Genomic DNA, 12,110 nt, shown 5'->3' on the forward strand with positions numbered 1-12,110 from the left:
CCATACTCCACTATCACATATCTCCAAGCAAAATCCATGTGTACATATGTGTATGTTATCATGTGTGTGTGCTGTATGCATGTGTCTGTGCCTATGTTTGTGTTTGTGTTACTTCACAGTCCCCGCTGTTCCATAATGTGTATTTTTACTGATTCTACTGCTTGCATCAGTTACTTGATGTGGAATAGAGTTACATGTAGTCATGGCTCTATGTAGTACGGTGCACCTCCCATAGTCTGTTCTGGACTTGGAGACTATGAAGAGACCCCTGGTGGCATGTCTTGCATGGGTGTCCGAGCTGTGTGCTAGTATTTTAAACAGACAGCTCGGTACCTTCAGCTTGTCAACACCTCTTACAAAAACAAGTAATGAGGAAGTCCATCTCTCTTCCACTTTGAGCCATGAGAGATTGACATGCATGTCATTAAGCTCTCCGTGTACTTTTAAGGGCCAGTCGTGCTGCCCTGTTCTGAGCCAACTGCAATTTTCCCAAGTCCCTCTTTGTGGCACCTCATGACTGAACGGTAGTCCGCAGTACGCTGCAACTTTTAAAAGGATGAACCACTGTATATGTGTTCTGAAAGTCTGTCAATTTGTTTACTGTGAAATAGCATTGTATCTGGTCAAGCACAATTTTTGCCAGAAGTTCACTAAGGGTTGGTAACTGATTGGTAAGGGGGGGGGGGGGGGGGGGGGGGGGGGGGGGAGAGAGCTTTACTATATGCTTGGTATCTAGCTATGACACTCTGAGCTAAGGTTAAGTCAATAAGTTAATGCTAGGACATTGATCACGAGATATTAGCTCATTGTCTCTTAGCCTCTTACTAATAGCATAGCAGTTATCTTGGACACATGTACAGTAACTTATAGTATTCCGAGTGGTGATGCAAGGCTTGCTACCTTGGCTAGACCCATCGAATACGCTTATGGGCATAGCATTCACATGATAATGGAGAGACTGAATATTATATTATGGTCGTATTATGGCTACACTAATTTCTGTCATCCTCAATCGGAGTGTATTATCACACCTTTATGGCAACAGCTGACCAGTGGAAACTCATAATGGACTAATGCAACATTCTGCTAGTTACCACTCATCCACACTCCTATACAAACATAGTAGAGCAAGCAATTGCATTGTGGATTGTTGTTTCTCTGACTTTACCCTTGTCGATGGAGTTAATATAGATTACTTGTCGGGGGGGGGGGGGGTTAGATTTTTCTTTGGCTCCTTTTTGTCCTCTTTTATTCGTCATAGTCAGCTGTGGTAAACACTCCTGCTTGTGCTTTGATCAGGTAAATGGGTCTTTGGCAATGGGCTATGCAAAGTAAGCACTGTTCCACGGAAGCCAGGAAGTCATTTGATTTTCCCTTGTATGCATATTTCATGAACACAGAGCAGATTATGAGATGGCCATGTAACTTTAAGTCAGCCCTATTGTAGTTGTTTTACACTTGCTTGCTTTGCTTATACAGTTCATGAAGTTACGCTTATTCAAGCAGAAGGCTTTTTTTGTGAGGTGCTATAAGTGCCTCATACCTAATTCAACGCCTAATGAAAGTCCTTTTCATCAGGAGTGGAGGGCCTTAATGCAGCCGAGTAAATGGATTTTAGATCAGCATAGTCCTTCTGTAGCTGCAGCTAACAACTTTGCACACTGTTTTATCAGTGAATCACTACTGCATTGCCCAGAGACATTATGCTATCCAAAATGTAGATTGCAACTACAGTACATAGCTGAACAAAGGATGCAGTTATGCAACCAGAGTATTGGTATTATTACAATCACAGAGCGAGACACACTCCTAACAAGCAGATACAGTATGCGATATGACAATTTTTCACATCTGCTCGTGCAGACACAAGCTATGGCTGGACGGTGGATAAAAGAGTAGCCATGCGGTATCTCTTAAGATGCTGTGTGCACCCTGGTCTTGGCTTCCCTATTCCCCGGGTCCCTGTGCTGTTTCCTGCCAGTGCTCAGCCCACAGACCATTACCGGCCTCTCTGTCAGTGTGGCGGGGCACTCTCCCTGAGACCAGGTGCCAGTCAAGATGGATGTTCTTGTTGGGCCAGGCTCCCATGTGACCGATGCGTCCAGAGCCAGTCTGTGTGCTCCAGTCCCGCAGGGCATGCCACGGAGCAAAGCGCCGCTCCGAGCCGCTCCACACTACCGCTGCTGCTGCTGCTGCTGCTGCCGCAGAGGACCAGGGACACAGGCAGCACACTACAGCACGGCCAGTCTGCTCACAGTCAAACTGGAATACTAAAACCATTGTTCCCATGTTCCTCTGTTAATCCTTTCCTGATTTTTGGTGATGATATATTAAGGTAATTCAAATATGGTCTGCCACATCTGTTTTACTTATCAAACAAGCTCAATAGCTCCTCAAATATTGTTTCAGAATGATTGGAGACAAGAAGCACAGCCTCTAGTATTGACAGATACATCTGTCAATTTACTGAAACCTCTGTTGCAAAAGCATAATTTCATGGGATACCGAAGGTAGCTCAGTCTTCTCCACTTTTGATTGTGATTTAATCTTCCTTTGTCTCAGCACATTTGCGAATGTACAGCGTATGTGGAGCGTTACGGCTGCTGCCCTCTGGCTTCCCTTATGACTCCCATTCCCGTGGACTTTTTACACTCCACCATGTCTTTCTGTGTGACTGAGCCGTGGCCAGGTTCTGATGTACGCTAGTGAGGTAGGTCACCTTGCTGTTACTGTAGGTCAACCTTGCTGTTGTATAGGATTACACAGATCGCTACTAGAAAGAGCCAGGGCACTTGACACATCAAGGCAGATAAATAAAACGGCCCTCCTCTCTCTGAACCCAACACTGGGTTCCTTTTATGAACCTGGGTCTCTGTGGCAACATCGCCCGGTCCCTGGCTCTGGAGGCTGCTGGGCTGTATGGAGGAAGTGAATATTTTATTGATGCTGAACGACAGCCTGAGATACAGCTGCAGCCTTATCTGATAGCTGACAAAACCTTTCAGCCATCCATGCTCTCTGCTCCACAAAAGCCTGATGACGCAAGGTTTCCAGCTGAGAGAGTAGAAAAGTTATCTGATCCTAACTGCACCGTATGCAAGTCTCCCAGTCACTCAGATCCCATCGGAAATTAAGAGTCTCTTTTTCCCCCTATATAGTGCGTAAGCTCCTCTGTCTGCAAAAGCCACAACTTCTCCATACTCTATAATTACATTTACTGTTGGCTGAAGAGATTGTGCTACTGTGCTTCCATCACATTTGGATGTTATCAGGTAAACCCTATTTTCTATAAACCAATGCTTACCTTGTATTGCAACACCGTTTCACCAAGCAGATGGTGATGCATGTTACCCACGTTGACAGTTAGCTAGAACACACTGTGGTCACGGCTAGTAGGCAGTATGTGTATCCTGTTTCCAGGTGGATTTCATTGTGACTGGGCTGTGTACAGTGGGTCCTGTCCAGCCATAGGGCTGCAATGTGGAGCTAATCTCCCCTGAAGGCTGACTGGGCTGATTGCTCTCTGTCAGAACCACAGCAACAGCACAGCCTCACAGAGGGACCCAGGCAGCCATGTCTGCAGGCTGCAGCGCTCGGCGCGGACAGAGACACGGCCAGGCCCGAGATGTCAGCTGTGAGGTTTGGGGAGAACGCCACAGAGGTCTGATGCTGATGAGGAGTTGGAACCAGTCCATCTGTTCCCACTCAGAGCTGCCCTCTGAGACTCCTCTCCTCTCCTCCGCTCACCCCCTTTGACTTCCCTTCTCTGGACGGGCCTCTCAAACATCTCTCTCTCGCTTGCCTTCTGGTCCCTTCTCTCTCTTTCCCTCTTCCTTCTTTCCCCATTTGTCAAGTCTTTCCTCCTACAGTCCATCTATATCTGCCTTCCTCTTTGTCTCCTTCTCTTATTGCTCTCCGTACTCTTCTCGTTCTTTCTCGTTCCCTCTTCACCCCCTCTCTCTTTTTCCCTCCCTCCTCCTCCCTCTCTTCATCCTTCTCTCTTTCTCTATGCCCCATGCTCCCCCATCACCACAGTGGGTGTCATCAGTATGACATGTGCTGTCCTCCTGGTATAAACAGTGCTCCCTAACAGCCGAAAGCCGTCAGCCTTGCACATCCCAAACACCTTTGGTAATTGCCACAGTGCAATGGCAGTCAATGTGTTGCAATTCACTTTTTGCTGTAATGCTATGCTGTATATTACCCACCATATTCATTTACCAACACAGGCCTTTTGTGGTTATTGAGCTATGGGTGAAAAAGAAAGAGAGCAGCACACTCTGGCAGCTCAGATGCAATACTGAGCTATGCAATCATTCCTCCATAACAGGCTTGTTGTTCGAATTAGAGAGAACACATGCAATTAAATAGATCTACTGTGTTTGAAATAACAACGTCAAAGTGAGAGCTGTGGCTGGGTTTCTTAAAGGCCTCTGAGTGATCCGGAGAGGGAACAGAACAGGAGAGTTATTTGTTTTGATCAGTGTAAACTGGAGAACATCCGCAGGGAGATTTGGTAATTAGGCCAACTCGTTTCCTCATTAACTTGTAAAGGAACGGAAACAGGTGCCGATACTCACACTATGGTTCACCACTAAATAGATAGATAATACTACGGTACATAGCTGGGAGAAATGAAAAATGTAAATACAACCGTTGGTGAGAGAGGCAGAGAGGCTAGAGTCCAGTCTTACATTCCTACAGGCATTCGATCAGAAAGGTACAGAAAGGTACAGTACATTGAAGCATATTTATGAATTAAATGATTTTTTTTATTTATGAATTAAAACTCATTCTCAGTCGTTAAATAATGAGCATAATTCAACTTCGTATGATCTGTTTCTCCCTGTGGTCTATGGAATGACCGAACGTGGTTGATTGTGATCTGTGGTTGATGTAAATAAAGGAACTAGCTGCATTTCTTGGGGCGTCAAACCTTTTTCTCCGACAGGTGGTCAAGGTTAGCTGGTTAATAATGATAAAACACGTCAGAAGTTTTTCTGCAGGACATGTTGGTTGGAGTTGTGACTGTGTCTGTGGGGCAATGTTAAATTGTCCTTGAATTATGAGGGCTGGCCACATATGAAAGGGATCTTTCGGAGTGTCTCTGGCACCGGTGCCAGCTCCGGCTCCAACAGAAAATCAAATGTCTCATGAGAAGCGGCTAGCTAATGAGGACATTGAAGCATGACACCATGGAACCACACATTCAGCACGTGACAGTAGCAGCCAAAACAAATTCTCAGAGTACCAGGCTATATTCTGCTCAGAAATTCAACATATCCTCATGCTGTTGTTTTTACATCAATGCTAGTTTCACTTCATCTCAGGTCACTTGTTAGCTGAATATGTATTATTTTCACATTTCTATCAATTTTGGTGTATGTGTTATTGGTGTCCATAACAATATCAATATCATCAGTGTTCACAATAAGCCCTTGAATGATTTTTATAATTGAATAATGACTCAAATTAAGGTAATGCAATTGGATTTTCCAAGGTAGACTATATTTACATGATTTTATTGGGGGTTTTAATGCTCACCATTTCAGAGTGATGAACTAATGTTATGAGATCAACGATACAGTAGACAGAAACTCCTTGATATTTCATACCCTTTAATAAAGTTATGAATCATTTCGTTCTATTACCTGGCTGGCCTGGCATTGAGCAGGTACTGTGTTGTGAGGTGGGTCAGCGAGAGAATGCTGCAGCCCAGACAAGCAGCAGGTAGCAAGGTGACACGACTAGCTGTGCTTCTGCTGCCAACTTGTGATATTATTGCTCTGTGCCTCCCTACTTCTTGGACAACACCCGCTTTAAAAGTATGGCATTGACAAACACACGCACACCCACACACACACGCGCCTGGATTTAGATGAAGTTTAGAGCAGTGTGACTAATTCTGTGCACTTGGAAGACCTGGATGTGTACGACGTAGATTAAAAGGCTGGTCGGATGACTAGCTTGAATGTTCTTGCTAAATTCCCAGTAAATATATTTGATGTCAGGTGGCCTTCGCTTGATAATCGTTGGCCTCTCTTCACTCTGTTCAGGATCTAAGACTTTTATTTAAGTTCTCAAAGGGTTTAAAGAATGTATTGTATTAATCTACTACGGTACATCATTACAGTGATGAACATAAACCAGCTTTATGGAGACCTTGAATCTTTCTATTAAAAAAAACAGGATTATTTCATTATTCCATCGTTATTAGACAGCAGAATTATGTCTGTGAGTGAGCGGTTTCATCAGGGAACCAGTTAATGCTCTTCATAAATAGACAGATGGTACAGTATTGACTGTGTGTTGGCACATTGTATGTTATCCTAATTACTGTAGATGGTATAAATAAGTAAGCCTAGTCCGAGCCAGAATGTCCCATAGGGCAGAAGCCTTTCCCTCTGTTTCTGGACTGTGATGCAACTTGATGTAGTTGATGGTATAACTATGACTCGCTCTTCTCTCCCAGCGGCATACAGTATTTAAGATCTTTTGGATGTTAGCCATGTAAAGTGTAAAGGTTATGTCAGCCTTGGTGAGGATGGGGGAGGGACGTGATGAGGGAATCAACATTAATCCCTTGTTATCGTTCAAATGGTTAGTATATTGACATAGTGTCAGGGGGATTTTAGATAGATTAAGATGTGCACATAGGCATAATGTATGCTATCGATTCTGGGAGGGGTTTTTGCTAGTGTTAAGCATTTTCAAAGTGAGGTTAGTTATAGAGTTCACTTTAGGTTCCACTGTTTATGTGACAGTAGAGAGAGTAGGAGGGGGGAAATAAATTCTGCTGTTTCAATAATTGTACAGTAGCCATACATCCTGATTTAGTTTCCCAGTAAATTCTAAGAGAGAGACCAAATCCACCATCAACTGTGTTGTAAATTAAAGGTCTTTCAACTTAAACAGGTAGTGTAAATGATTAGCATTGCCATCTGCCCAGCTGAGCTGAATCCTCACTGAGCTCCTATCCTTGGGTCTCCAACCTCACTGCTACAGTAGGGCTCCCTCAGTTAGACTTGATTGACTGTCAGAGAAAAATGTCACTCGAACAGTGATGCACGGCGAGGAGAGGAAACGTCAGTAACCAAGGAGGAAATGGCAGGCTGTCCAACAGCAATATGACAATGTGGTTTGAACTAGTTCATTAAGCAGCCCAGTGTATTCGGAACTCTCTCTTTCTCTCAGGCTCCGGTCTCTGTGGGGGCCCTGTCAGTGGACAGGTGCAGGGCCACTTCTCTTTATTAATGACAAGCAAAGTAAAGCAACCTGCACAAGGAGCTATGCTGGCTGCCAGCCAGCCATACGCACTGGGGCCGGAAACGGAGGAGGATGGGGAGAGGGTGGAGTGTGGAGGGAGGAGGGTATACGGCGGAATGCAGCCACGCACCTTAGAACTGACAAATGCCCAGGCTACTCCACCACACTCCAGCGCCACTGTGACAAATGCCCAGGCTACTCCACCACACTCCAGCGCCACTGTGACAAATGCCCAGGCTACTCCACCACACTCCAGCGCCACTGTGACAAATGCCCAGGCTACTCCACCACAATCCAGCGCCACTGTGACAAATGCCCAGGCTACTCCACCACACTCCAGCGCCACTGTGACAAATGCCCAGGCTACTCCACCACAATCCAGCGCCACTGTGACAAATGCCCAGGCTACTCCACCACACTCCAGCGCCACTGTGACAAATGCCCAGGCTACTCCACCACACTCCAGCGCCACTGTGACAAATGCCCAGGCTACTCCACCACACTCCAGCGCCACTGTGACAAATGGGGTTTGAACACACAAAACACAGGAGGGATTGAGTTCCTCAGAGGACAATGGTTTTAGAAAGGCAATGTCTGATGAAGTTTGTGGATTGAGGTGACTGAGCTCGTAAAAGCCAGGGCTCCCTGTTCGTGGACATAACAATCCCTTTCCTTTTCCACCGGTTGTTTTATTGTCCCAGGTGAGAGGGATTAGTACATTCAGAGGCCTCGCCATTGATCAAAGTAAGTACAATAATACAGTAAGGATGTACACATGGCCTCAAATAAACTCTGTAACCCCTGTATTTAAGCCATTTAACAGAAATACATTTTATTCTGAAGGAAAAAAAAAACCTGATGATAATAATCCTAACTCTATCAAGGAATCTTAATGAAGACATCTATCTTAAGGCATCTGCATGTTGACATTTCGGTAGCGTAATAACAACGGATTATATTATGTAGGCTTACTGTGTTATTATCGTTATTACACATCCTGCTATCTGAGTGCAGAGCAGAATGACACTAAGGACATAAGCTGGAGTTAGATGTCTTTATGCCTTTGTCTGTGTGGTTCCTCTTTAGAACAGGCATGCCCAGCAGAATGAAAAACAGCATGTTGGGTGAAATACAATGCAAATCTGTTTCTGTCAACAGAAATCAACTCCAGGCAATTACTGTCTATAGTGTGCATTTGATTATTACAGCATTTGTTAATTAAGCAGTCTTAAGCTGCCAGTTATAGAGACATTCATCAGTTGTCTTGCAGAGTGATTTAAATATCTTGTTCTCGTCCTCCCTAGCTTTCTCTACCCTCGCTTTGTCTTTTTTTGCCAGCTGCTGACTCTGGAACAGTTATGTATTGATGCTCTGGTAATGGACTGCGGGATTCACTCAAATAACCAAGACAAACAGGGGAAGGAAATGTTTGGTTTCCCCTCCATCCTTGTTTTATTTCCAGCCATTATTCCCTGATTATTGATGTAAATGAACAGGGTAATTGTTTCCGACCAAAACTGAAATGAAACTCATTCTTTCTCATTACGGACCTCTTCAGAAGATGTCGCTTTTTTTTTCTTCTCCTCTCTGCGACATGATTGCCTTTCTATTTCAGTATCATTATCGTCTGATTGTGTTATTTTGACCTGATTTCTGTTCTACACCTCTTATAGCAAGCTCAAATGAAAAGGCATTTGAGCAGGTAGAACGAAGGTTGGCTATCTACATAGAAATCACAATTGGAATGGCTTTTGATTTTCCTATCGACCGTGACATAGCGGATCATTAAAAATAATAGCTTAGAGTGGCACACTCCTCAAGTGTGAAATGTTTTTATATGTTTTAGTTTCACATATTCAACAGCATTCTGTCATGTTGGCTAATTACATTCAGTCAGACAAACAAAGCTCACACACATGCACGCCTGATTGGCAGACATTTGAAAGAGCAACAAAGCTCAACAAGCCACTCCGTCCCAGCGGATGTAGCAGGGCGTGATTATCATGTTGGGTTGAGTACACAGCGATTTGACGTGTCTTTGACGTCCACTGTTTCTCTCCCTCGACATCCTGCCGTCTCCCCGGGGCTCCCCGTCTCTCCTTTATGCCTCCTGCACCGCTAGCTCCTTGATCGAGACATGTTGGCTGTGTCCTGCTTTCTTCACATCCTAAGTAATGGTTTGACAAAGTTGCAGGTTAATCATTTTATGGACTACAATACTCATTTTACATTTACAAGGATCAAAAAGCCCTTAAATAGTATGCGTCTTTTTTTTTGTTGAGAAATACATATACCCTACATACATTATATCGCTGTCGAATTTTATGCAATTCACTAGTCATACAACTAATAACATTTTCAAATTTAGGCTGTTACTTCAATGTGCTGGAGATCAGTAATTTAATGAAGAGATTATATAACTGTGGACAACAAGTCTTTTCCCTCTGTACGGTAGTATCCTAGACACAATACGCTGTGGCATTATTTAACTCACTAGTCCCTCTGCATTACTGAGTAATGTGCTGTATAATAATGTGCCTTAGCCATATTAAAATGAGAGAGCCTGGGAAAACAAAACAGTGTAATACCCTATCAAATATCCCTACAGAGTGTTTAGGTGTTTGACATGGCAAATAAATTCAAATCCGTTTTGTGGTCTCGACGGGCCTCTGTGGTCAAGTCGATTTATTTAAAATGTCCTAAGTTGTGGGTTGATAAACTGCCTTTCCAGCTCAATAACAGAGAGTGGGCCATAACCCTCCCCACATCTCCATATTTATTTCCCTCTGATAAGATTGGTTTTGTCTGCGCCGGAGTGTAACTCATTTCTGGGTTCATATTGAAATGGCTGCTACCCCTGGTCCCCATTTTATACCTGTGTAAAGATACATGTCCACTGAAAGCTAGTCATTCACATTTTTCAAGAAAATAATAAACAAGCTATCAAATGCAAGTCGGGGACTGAAATTGCACATCAGCACAAAGTATTTTGTGGGCTATAGCTCTGACATTGACTTTTTTCCTCCTCTCAGCTGTCATGGCTGAAATTGCTATACTGCTTCATGATAGACTTGGCCAGTGTGCAGCAGCCAGGTCAAGCTATTATTATTGCAGCAGGTGCTGAGATCTACACAGGATTTTACAATGCGTTTTGGTTCTGTGTTGGGCTTAGTAACTGTGAGGGCTGACGACCAGCAACTTAACACCTCATGTACTGGATGACAGCCTCTTTATTTCATTATTCCATTTCGTCCGCTGCCTTTGTTCACTTTTTTTTAGCAGGGATATATTTCAGTTTTTCGGTTGCTTGACTTGAAAAGGGGAGAAAGTTCATGGACAGTTTCAGGACATTGGGTTATTATATAACATAAGTCCACTCTGTCCACACCAGTGGGCTGCTAAGGTTTTGCAGCTATCTTTCTGATTACTGCCCTTTCCTTACTTCTTCACTCATACTTAATTCTAAGTTATTTTCGGACTCAAATTTGGGCCACATCCATATGCAAATATTAAAGGTGGCACTGTGCAAATAGGGATCCGGTGCAGCAGCTGACTGGAATGATATATCTGGCCGTGTTAGGCCTTGTCGTCGCAATTAATAGCTCCCCTCCTAAACCCTGCCACAGTGGCAAACACAAGAAGGCAACAATGATTGAATCATCCAGAAAAGTGCATTGCGGCTATGACCCCGGGCAACATATGGCTGCTTCTCCGGCGCCTGTTTACGTAATCTGTAACCTGTGCACTCAGCGATGGTTCGCTGTGCCTTTTGTCTGAAAGACAACACATTAACCTAGCAGACCGAACTAATGTGTGCTGCTTCTGCTTTTCTTGCATCTCATCCTCCACACGTCTGAGCTCTCACGAATAAACCCCGGGAACATCACCTCCCATCGTAACCCCTCCCCTTGGCTCCAGCCTGCCGTTTGGAGCCATCACCCCATCCTCATTTGATTGATGCCACTTCCCCACATCAATTTTTATTTCCTGGCTATGTCTGTAATTAATTTCCAACCTGGCGTGAGAAAAATGATCAGAGTAAAATGTAAATAACAAAATCTATATGGTAAATCGGCGTTGGTGGTAGGAGACCTCAACGCAAATGATAGTGGACAGATTTTGAATGTATAACATTTTTATGGGACACAGAGAGCGTGGAGATGTATTGCCTGAAGTCTGTATGAACATACTTCTGCACTGCATTGATTAGCAACTACGTTTCTGTGTCGATTGGTGCTGCCAGCATAAAATGAGGGATACCTTACTTTTCTCTTCTAGTTTACCTCCTTATTTTTGTTCCTCTGAGTCAATGGCCATTATGACTGATGACAAAAAGACTGACTTCATGTCTTGAATGGGTTGTCCAGCCATGTCACTGGCTGACCTGGCATTTGGGGTTTGGAACGTGAAAGCACATACTGCACAGTAGTCACGCAATGGGGAGAGTAGCATTCTGTTTTAGGCAATTCACTAGTGATTTTTGTCCATAGATATACAGTACAGGTAAACATTTTTACAGTAGAGTTAAACATTATTTGAAAATGAACTGTGTTTTCAAGTATATTGCCTTCTTTGCCTTGCCTCGAGGCCTTATTTGCCTTTCTACAACAGCAGTTCCTTTGCTGCTAACTGGTGTATCCTAAATAACCCTGCATTAGTGTGACAGTGGCTATGACCTTCCCTGCCTCTCCTTGTCATATGCTATTGTTTCACCATGTGTCACGGGTTCAAAAGCTCACCACCATTAAAGGCAATCTTGATTGACTTGTCATTACAGGTTCCTGTTGTTACTTTTTTCCCTATTTTTTTTACCACTCCTCACCTATGGATGACAATGGAGAGAG

At 43.8% G+C, this 12,110-nt stretch overlaps 1 protein-coding gene across 2 annotated transcripts in view; it reads left to right on the forward strand.

Moving 5' to 3' along the window:
- Positions 1–12,110, forward strand: part of LOC110488551 (X-linked interleukin-1 receptor accessory protein-like 2) — a 323,660-nt gene that overhangs the window by 187,286 nt on the left and 124,264 nt on the right. The gene's annotated exons all lie outside the window — the stretch shown is intronic.

The sequence above is a fragment of the Oncorhynchus mykiss genome, chromosome 14 (assembly GCF_013265735.2).
Source record: "Oncorhynchus mykiss isolate Arlee chromosome 14, USDA_OmykA_1.1, whole genome shotgun sequence".
Lineage (NCBI taxonomy): Eukaryota > Metazoa > Chordata > Actinopteri > Salmoniformes > Salmonidae > Oncorhynchus > Oncorhynchus mykiss.